This window comes from Chiloscyllium plagiosum, unplaced genomic scaffold (assembly GCF_037043375.1).
Source record: "Chiloscyllium plagiosum isolate Xiang-an unplaced genomic scaffold, Cpla_swu_hap1 HiC_scaffold_16, whole genome shotgun sequence".
In the NCBI taxonomy this organism is placed as follows: Eukaryota; Metazoa; Chordata; class Chondrichthyes; order Orectolobiformes; family Hemiscylliidae; genus Chiloscyllium; species Chiloscyllium plagiosum.
This window is the reverse complement of record NW_028270154.1, coordinates 42,283,125-42,293,401: the sequence shown is the minus strand read 5'-3', so window position 1 is coordinate 42,293,401 and position 10,277 is coordinate 42,283,125. Positions and strand designations below refer to the sequence as shown.

General features: G+C 38.6%; 1 protein-coding gene across 1 annotated transcript in view; it reads left to right on the top strand.

The window, feature by feature from the left end:
* The first annotated feature begins 204 nt into the window (after positions 1 to 204).
* The window catches only part of LOC122556638 (uncharacterized), a 126,370-nt gene continuing 116,297 nt past the window's right edge, over positions 205 to 10,277 (top strand). Inside the window, exon 1 of the mRNA XM_087995047.1 lies at positions 205 to 226. The gene's annotated coding sequence lies outside the window, so the exon portion shown is untranslated. The remainder of the gene's footprint in view (positions 227 to 10,277) is intronic.

Genomic DNA, 10,277 nt, shown 5'->3' with positions numbered 1-10,277 from the left:
CAGTACACTGAAAGAGAGAGGGGTTTTCTGCTAGTTCTGTTTTTTGTGGTACCACTGTCTAGCAGTTTAAGTTATTTATTTTTTAAGAGTTTTAACATTTACTATTTCTCATGTAGCTAAATAAAATGATTATTAAGATACAGAAAAAAATGGCTTTGCAATAATATTTTCTGTTGTTTCATTCATTCCACACCCACAGGGGCCTCCAGGAAGAGATGGTTATCCGGTAAATGGCAATTAACTTTACAATTATTTGATTTCCCTTTTTATTTCTCTTGAATTTCCAATGTAATTAAAAGTATTCATTTTCAGGTGGTGAATCAAAGTTATAAAATAAAATTCCTACTAACAGTGTGCCACAATAAAAATCTATTTTACTTAGTTGAAGAAAAATCTTGTCTTTTTCCAGAAACATCATTTTTGTAAATAAATCAAAATTGACTCAGCATGATCATTTTGACTCTGTGTTGCTTTCACTTGTGTAAGAATTTTGGTTGAGGGATTTCCAATAGAAGACTTTAATTGCCAATAAAATCTTTTATATAAAAAAAATATGTATTGTAAATCCTCAATTTTGTGGTAGGTTTTCAATAGTTCAGTAATTACACAAATTTACAAAGCAAAATAAAACGCTGTGGGATTTCAAATTGTCTTTAGATTTCCTTTCATTTTGATCCTTTACATCCATTTTTGTAATGGAGGAATGTATTTCTTTAATACAACTGCAATTTAGCACCTGAAGGCTGCTGAATTTTGACCATGCCTTAAATCAAGATGCATAGCAACCACTTCCCACCAGTTTTGGGTGCAACACTAATTAACCACTGACTTGTGTATTCACAACATTTTGTTTTTGACTTTCAGATTGTGCATTTGTAGCTTTGGTAATTGTTAGTGTACTCAGTTGGATAAAATGCAATTTTGGATCCACATTGACAGCATTTCTAAAACCCTATGTTCTATCTACGCTGTACCTTTTGATAGGAAAATGGGTAAAAAGGAAAGCAGTCTGCATGAGAGAGGGATTCAGCAGCCGATGAGCTGAGCAAGAGATGAGGTCAGGCAATGTTATGGAGATGGAAGTAAGTAGGCTTAGTAGTGGTGCTATTTGTATTTAGCAGTTCATCTTGGAGACAAATATGATACCAAAATTGCAAATCTGACTTAGACTGAACTACTTGCCAAAGAGAGGATGACATCAATAGCTGATAGGAGTGGGGAATTCAGTGGCTTCAATCTTGCCAATATTTAGTTCAATGAATGTAAATGTTTAGTGGAAGAAATACATTTTTTTTTTAATAATTGTTTCATCTTAAGACTAACTTTAGTTACCTCCAAACCATATTGTTAAAAAGAATGGCCTAAAAAAAATGTAATTGTGAAGTTTAGATGTCTTAATAGTTAAATGCTGAATGTTCAAAAACATTAAAGGTGCTGGCCAAGAACACTTGTTTGAAGGTCGATCAGATATACTTCAGGTTGTCCATCAAGTCAACCAGAATTAGAAGGCTCAACCTGGACAGAGGGACAATCGGCTGCTAACTTCTTCATTTGGGGACTACAGAATAGTGCCACAAGAATTTCCACACTTTCAATAGAGCACACAATATTTTACCACTTTGTACAGCTTCCTTTTTCTTCCTTGCCCATCCCAGCAGCCAGTCCACTGGAGCTGTCATTAAAACAGCACTTCTACCATTAACCTGACTGGTTAGCTGGAGCTCCAACTTGTCAGCTTGTGAGAATGGAAAAGCCTCAAATCCCCAGGAACAGTGAACTGGTGTAAATGTACAGAAATCTTTGAACGTGCCAGCACAAGTTGAAAAGGCGGTTTAAAAAGGTTGAAGAATGTTCCTCTGTTTAAATAGAGGGATAGGGCAAATTAAAATACTGGTTGGGTTTCAATTGAAATATTGTCTTTAGTTCTGTGTGCCACACTTTCGGAAGGATGTTAAGTCCTTGTAGAGAGTGCAGAAGAGATTCACCAGAATGGAATGAAGGAGTTGAACCTGGGATTGCTTTCATTGGAGTAGAGAAAGTTCAGAAAAGTTACAATAGAAGTGTCCAAATCAGGAACCATTATGATTCATTAAATTAAAAGAAAGAATTTTCTAGTTACAAATGGTTGTCAACAAAGGACACAGATTTTAAATACCAGGCAGAAGAACCAAAGATGACTGAGACAATGTTTTTTTTTTAAAAGACACCATCTCAAGAGGATGGTGGAATTAGATTCAATAGTAACTTTCGGGATCAAATTGAAATATTTGAAGAGGAAAGTTTGTAGGGCTAGGGGAAAAAGCAGACTACTAAGATACCTTTACTAAAGAGTCTGTACAGACCCAGTCAGGTGGCTTCCTCCTTTGCAATATTGTTTTATGGTTCTATGTTATATTGTGATCAATGACTATCAATAAACCCTTAGTTGCCAAATAAATGAAAAGCATTTATTTGTGTTTTATTAGAAAGAAATGGTTCAATGAAATGTTGGCTGAAATTAGTTTCTGCCATTACCTGAAACAAGAACATGTCTTTTGGTTCCATTAGCAATGCCAGTTGTTTTGGAAGTACAGGAAAAGTTACACTCTTATGAACTTTGTTGTTCAACATGAAGGCATTGTGGTAGAATGTCCGAAGAAAATAATGAGTAGGATTACATATCCAGACTGTAGTCAATGTTTTCCAAGAACTTAAATAGTTGCAAAATAAGACTGATCTGATCTTGTTTTGTATGTGATCCCTCCCCAATTTATTGCTCTACTGTCTATCCCACCTGGGTAAAATTAATGCCAAGACAGTACAGACAAAGAATTATTTGACTATCCCTTGAGTTTCCAGCAGCTGCTATAAGCTTGGCGAATTACTCAGCAATACCTCATGATCTTGTTGAACATGTTTGAAATTGACATACATTCTATCTTGAACAATCCTGCCACCTTACCTTCTGGCATTTCCAAATCCCTCCTGGTTTTCCTTCTTTCTTTTGTGATATCAAGGAACAACCTAACCATGTTCAAACCAGTTTGTACTTACCTGAAATATGCACTCACGTTCCTCTATAATTCACTGCATAGCAAGGAAGAGGAAGAATCCTGGGCGATACCTCTGATTTTTTTGTTCAGGAGGAAAGGAGGTTAAGAAGATTGGTTAACATGGGCTTCCCAGAATCCAATTCTGCTCAAGAGCTGCTGTTTAAGGAGTAATTGTATTAATTCAGAATGAATGCAAATGATGTTCTCTCTTGTGTTGAGAGTTTCAAGGACTGAAGAATGCTAAAAGTAGTTTGCAGCTAGCTCATCTACAGGCTTATGTCAGGTGACCTCTAGCTACTTTTGGATTCTAGGCATGAAGGTAGAAGCCATTAAAACAGAACATGGATCCGACACAACAGGATAAACTTAGCCATCTGCAGGAGCATAGTCCTACTAATGATTGAGACATTAATATCCCTCTGATCAATTGCCTGCTGAAAACTGATGTCCACAGGCAGTCTATCAACACTGTGGTTCAGTTTAAATATGGTTACCTACTGGGTATCTATCAGGTCTTACTCAGAGGTGCATTGCTCAGTGAAACATTACAATATTGAAGCCCCATTGCTATCACAATTTGTGTGATATATGTGTATTATCAAGTCTTCTGTCTAATTTAGGCATTAAGTTATAGCCAAAGTAAACAGCAATGTTAAAAGGATTATGGACAATTAAGAATGGTAAGTGGACAGTTTGGATCTTAACAACAATGATTTATTTGTATAGCAATTTTAACATCATGAAATATCCCAAGGCTTTGCACAGGAACATTAGGAAATAAAGTATGACACTGAGCCATGCAAGGAAGTATGATGTCAGGTGACCAAAAGCTTTGTCAATATTGGAGCTGCCCTACAGTCAAAAAGTTCAGAGAATTAAGGTGGAAAGATGTAGGGAGGAAATACAGAGCTTGGGGTCTGGGCAATTCAAGGTATCACTAATAATGATGGAACAGTTAGAATTGGGAATGCAAAAGAGGCATAATTGAAGGAGCACAGATATCTCAGAGTTGTAAGGATGAGAGGTTACAGAGCTGGAGGTGGGAGGTGGAGACCATGGAAGGATTTAAAAAGTGAATTTTGGGATCAAAATATTGGTTGACTGAGAATCCATTTAAGTCAGTGAATACAGGATTGATAAGGAAATGGGACTTGCTGCAAGGTGAGACACTGGCAGTAGAGTTTAGGATGATTTCAGGTTTATGGATGGCAAAGTCCTCTATTAGCTAGATGAATTTGTGACATTAGCTTGAAATTTCTGATCTTTTTGAGAAAGCTGTGCAGATACATACATTTAGGGAGTTGCAGAGCGAGCTTCTAAAGAGCTCAGTGGCTATAAAATAAACTGTAGTAACCATTCTCAAATCTGTGATGCTCTCTAACTTCGAAAATTAATATTTAAATCTGCTTAGCGCACTAGTAATCTGCCACAGAAAGTGAATAAGAATGGCCACAAAATCCACATTCCAATTCCACCAAATTTATTTTGGTTTGTTCTCGCATTTAGGTCTGAGATGGTTTACAATTCTAGGCACTGTGCCCAAATTTGAACAGTGGCCAACAGGGAAGGAAGGGACATACCAGGCCTAAAAACACATCTAAAACAATATGCTTAGTTTCAAATCCATTCTAAATTTCTTGGAAGCTATGTATTACATCTTGTTTGTTGAAATATATTACCGCTGCCAAGTTTGGGAATCAAAACAAGGACTTAAACATTTTGGGAATACTACTCAACACTACTACTCCACTCGAAGAAGGAGTTTAATATTGTAAGCTCATTTACCACGGTAGCAAAGTAGTCAAAGTAGCTGGCAGAGAATTATTTTTCATTGAATGTTTAAGATTTGGATTGATTTGATTTCCTTCATTCCATCAACTTCGATTCTTATCTGTGGGAATTTATTTTGTAGCTTTCTATGACGTAGTGCATTAACAGCAAAGAAGCATATGCGATATGAATCAACTTCATTTGTAGAGACTTTGTCAATCCTTCTCCTTATGATATCCCTAATTTGAATCAATATTTCATGTCAGTACAAAAAACCACAGATATGAATAGGATAATCCCAAAATGAGAAATATTTTCTTGGCTGTTACAAAAGTATTATAATAGACACACAGTATTGTATGTCACCAACTTATGTAAGCTACTTCTTATGTTTTGGCCCATTTTTATATCGCATTTTGTTTTTCCCCTTCTCTTGATATGTCCTGGGGCTTTACATCATTCTTCAGCCAAGAAGGTAGACAGTCAATTTGCCAATTTCACTCTTAAGATAAGAATTCAGGGTGTACTTTTTCAATTTTCCTTCTCTTGGCTCGAGTTCCCTCTCAGCATTCTACCACCATAATATAACTCAGATGAGCAATGAATTACTTATTTTACAAATATTAAGTGGGCACAAATGCACTGCTCCAGCATGTCATGTCCAGAAATTTACTAGATGATGGGAGCAATGACTTTGTTCTATATCTATGTATGTCTCCCTTCGTGCTTGAAACACATTGAAATTATACCGTGCTTCACAAATAATCCTTGAATTGAACTGCCCAGCTTCTATGAGATACAAATTGTAAGTGAGAATTAATTATCCTAAGTTTTTTGCATTATCCTTAAAATAGCTGATCTATTGTGTTGTTGGGGTGAGGATCGTCCAGAGTATGGTTGTTATAGATTTGTTGATAGTGTTGAGGGAAGATTGTCTGTCTGGTGTTACTAAATTTCCAAGTCTCGGAAATCTCCCTCCTCGAATCGGTTAAATTGTAATTTTACTTAGAGTGAAATGATTTCCTTTCTTTCGCATTTCATTTGTCTCTTGTACATGAGAGTTATACGGCTAAATTGTCACTTATGTTGGCACTTCCCTTTGAGTAATTGTGATAGACTTGCTAAGTAAGTGTGGATTGAAAAAAGGGAACCAGAGGGGAGATGACGAAGTAAGTTTATGGACTAGAATATACTACCTGAGAAAGCTGGTGAAAGAAAGTTTAATAGTAGCCTTCAGAATAGAATTCAATATTGCTATGACCAGTGAGGAGGCAAGTTGGCTCCTTAATCACCACCTACCCTGGTCAGTCACAGTAAATATTATTTCATTGTTAAAACACAATTATCACATTTTAATTTAAATGTAATTGCTTAAACCAACTGAAGAAGCTAAATTGAGATTTTCTTTGTTTAAAGGATGAATTTTATTACTACTAACCTAAAAGGAAACAAAATGCAATTCCAAATACATGCCGTAGCACTGATCAGCTTAAAAGAAAGAGGAACAGTATGTCTCTTGCAGATAGGGGAAAATATAGACAATTATAGTTTAAAGTTCTTCGAATACTTCGATATCTGGTTACATTCATAACTTGATTGTTTAGCTGTCGCCTTATTTCTTCAGCAATAGTGAGATTTGCAGAAATCTGTGTGCTTGAATTCTTGGTAAATGACTTGTTTCTCCAAGTTGCTTTTTCATTGGGACCGGCTTTGAAGTTGAGAGAGAATTCCAGCTTCTTGTTCTTATTGATTCGTATTTTTTTCACTCAAAAGCTGTTTCCCGAGATTTGGTTCCTTTTGTGGATTCCAGTGTCTGGCATTGTTATGTCTACACGTTGAATATTCTTCAGGTGACTTTCATCTTAATGTGTGATTTCCAGAATGGTGTGACTCAACTAGGAAATGCTGATCTGAGTTTCAATGCCTTCTATTACAATGTTAATTTCAGCTCAAAATGATTATTGACAGTTTTGTGACTTAGTTCAACTTGGTAAAGTCATCACTACAGCTAGGAGGGGAAAGTGAGGTCTGCAGATGCTGGAGATCAGAGCTGAAAATGTGTTGCTGGAAAAGCGCAGCAGGTCAGGCAGCATCCAGGGAACAGGAGAATCCACGTTTCGGGCATAAGCCCTTCTTCAGGAATGAGGAAAGTTTGTCCAGCAGGCTAAGATAAAAGATAGGGAGGAGGGACTTCGGGGAGGGGCGTCGGAAATGTGATAGGTGGAAAGAGGTCAAGGTGAGAGTGATAGGTCAGACTGGGGTGGGGGCGGAGAGGTCAGGAAGAAGATTGCAGGTTAGGAAGGCGGTGCTGAATTCGATGGATTTGACTGAGACAAGGTGGGGGGAGGGGGAATGAGGAAACTGGTGAAATCCGAGTTCATCCCTTGTGGTTGGAGGGTTCCTAGACAGAAGATGAGGCGTTCTTCCTCCAGCCGTCGTTCTGTTGTGGTCTGGCGATGGAGTTGGACTCCTCCATCGCCAGACCACAACAGAACGACGGCTGGAGGAAGAACGCCTCATCTTCCGCCTAGGAACCCTCCAACCACAAGGGATGAACTCGGATTTCACCAGTTTCCTCATTCCCCCTCCCCCCACCTTGTCTCAGTCAAATCCATCGAATTCAGCACCGCCTTCCTAACCTGCAATCTTCTTCCTGACCTCTCCGCCCCCACCCCAGTCTGACCTATCACCCTCACCTTGACCTCTTTCCACCTATCACATTTCCGACGTCCCTCCTCCCTACCTTTTATCTTAGCCTGCTGGACAAACTTTCCTCATTCCTGAAGAAGGGCTTATGCCCGAAACGTGGATTCTCCTGTTCCCTGGATGCTGCCTGACCTGCTGCGCTTTTCCAGCAACACATCACTACAGCTATTTAATGTCAGCTTTTGTCCATTTTAAAAAGTTGCTTTAGTCCATGAAGTTCTCTGATTGTAAAATCGGTTGATGGAAGTTGAATATTGATAATCCATGTTTATTTATCTTATTATAACTTGAAAATGAAATCTTGCAGGACTACAGGAAAATATCAACAGCACAAAAATCATTAGATAATACTTTTAGAAAAACCAGCACAACATGATGAGCTGAATACCACCTTGTCAGCAATGGTATGATGCTAGTCTGTAATCTTGCCTGTGGATTCATACTTGATATGACAAGTCTCAATTTTGTGCGAACAAGACTTTAGTGTTTCTTCGTGAGGCAGTAGAGATTGTAGTGAGTCACAGTCAGATGTTCCCTGATTTCATCACCATAATATCTGTATCCTTTCAGTGTTTGCCAATTATGTGGCATGTTTCTAGTAGTCTGAGCTTGACATAGATGTAACAGATGCAGGCTATCTGCCTTCAAAAGCTACAGTATGGTCACAATTAATCTGTCTATCCAGCAATGAACTGAGAAACATTTATTCCCACCTCTGGCACTAATGCAACCAGCATCTAGGACAGCCAGGACAAGTCCCCATCAGCACTTCATCCAGGGCTTAGTGAATTAGGGTCAAGATTAAACCATCCTTCCCAGTAACAAAAAGATAAAACACTGAGTTAAAATCATATCTGCAGTTTTCTACATCCTACTTGCACTACTTTTCCTGCTGTTACCACCAGTTTAACACCAGTTTTTGGATTTGGTTCAGAAGCCCACCCCAGGCAAAGTAAAAATCCTATTGTTATTTATGGTCTTCACTGTACTTTAACTCAAAACATCAGCAGCCCAACCCAATCCTTGACCCATCAGCCAATTCTGGTAATATTGAAATTTGAAAGCACTAAGCAACATTAAGTTAGTGCTCAGCTGTACCAAATTGATCTCCCAATCCCTTGCTTGTTCAATCTTGTCCCACTTGCAGATTATGGCTCCTTCTTTTTATTTTCAAACTAATTGTGGACTTTGTTATTCTGAAGTACTAATGGTAATGCTAATCCTTTTGCTTCTCCCCCAAGTGTTGCTGCATTGTGGAGAAAGTAATGGTATCCATTGTAAATACAGAAACTTTACTACTGATTGTACATGTTGTTTGCCTTACAGTGACAATGACACTCTCTTAATGTTCCTCCAGTGCATTAAATGACTCTAGCCACAGAATTTGAGTAGATGAAATTGTGAAGTCTCATGCTTTAGCAAGTAAAATGTTCCTACAGATTTTTAAATAATGTAATGCTTTTACATTCTCTCAATCCAAACTTTAATTCTCTCTAAAATCTTACTTGCCTCTAACTCACTCTTGCCTTCTCTACTGTTCTTCTCTTCCTTCCTGTATCCTTGGATCTCACTGATTAAAGCTGTTGGTCCTGAAATTCACAAAAAACCCAGATCTATGGACTACAATCAGCTCATTCCAGCAAACGTTTCAGGCTAAAGGGGAAGAGAAAATCATTACAGGGCACAGCACACAAAGCCCCTTTCCAGAATATGTAATGGTAATGAGGCAATATTGAGTGCAGGAAAGCAGCAACCAGGAGAGGCTGATCGAAACAGCTTGTATTAGAATGGATAGCCTTGAGGGAAACAGAATCCATGAACATGATGAAGTTGAAGAGTACCACATATGGAAAGGATGAATCTGAAGAGTCTAAGTGGCTAGCAGTAGAGTAAACAGACTGGTAATCGGGGAACCAATCTGCATAACCCATCAACGCTGAAACAATTTAGAGGCAAAAAAGAGAAGGAGGCAGCCAGGATCAAAAATGCAAATCTGAAAGGTGAGAAGGAAAAATGGAAGTCAGGAAGGAGAGGGAAGCAGAAATGAAAGAGAGAGACAAAAGTAAGCAAAGAAAAGAAAGAGCTGTATTGTTCTATGTTCTGCAGAACAAAAAGTGAAAAGCAGAAATGGAGGAAGGAAAAGAAGCATGTGAAGGAAAAAAGGTTATTCAAAGTAGTTAGCTAGAGAAATGTGAAAAGGCAAGAGTGTTTCAATGCAGCAGATCCTGAGAAAGTTCCAGAATCACTGACTCTAACTTTTCCTTTAGTCAGCCATAAGGGAGGCCTCCAAGGTCTATTCAATCATTTTGAAGGAGGTTTTCACTTCTGACTTCAGGCAAATGTTGCCATGAATAAATTCCCAAGTTAGAAATCAAGAATCAGGGCAGTATGTTGGCTCAGTGGTTAGCACTGCTGCCTCACGGCACTAGGGACTTGGGTTCAATTCTAGCCTTAGGTCATTGTCTGAATGGCATCTTTCCACATTGGGATTCTGTAAATCCAAGGTTAATACTTAAAGGGTGGCATGTTGGCTCAGCGGTTAGCACTGCTGCCTCACAGCACCAGGGACCCGGGTTCAATTCCTGCCTCTGGCAACTGTCTATGTGGCGTTTGGACATTCTCCCCATGTCTGTGTGGATTTCCTCCGGGTGCTCCAGTTTCTCCCACAATCCAAAGATGTGCAGGTTAGGTGAACTGGCCATGCTAAATTGCCCACAATGTTAGGTGCATTAGTCAGGGGTAAACGTGGGGGAATGGGTCTGGGTGGGT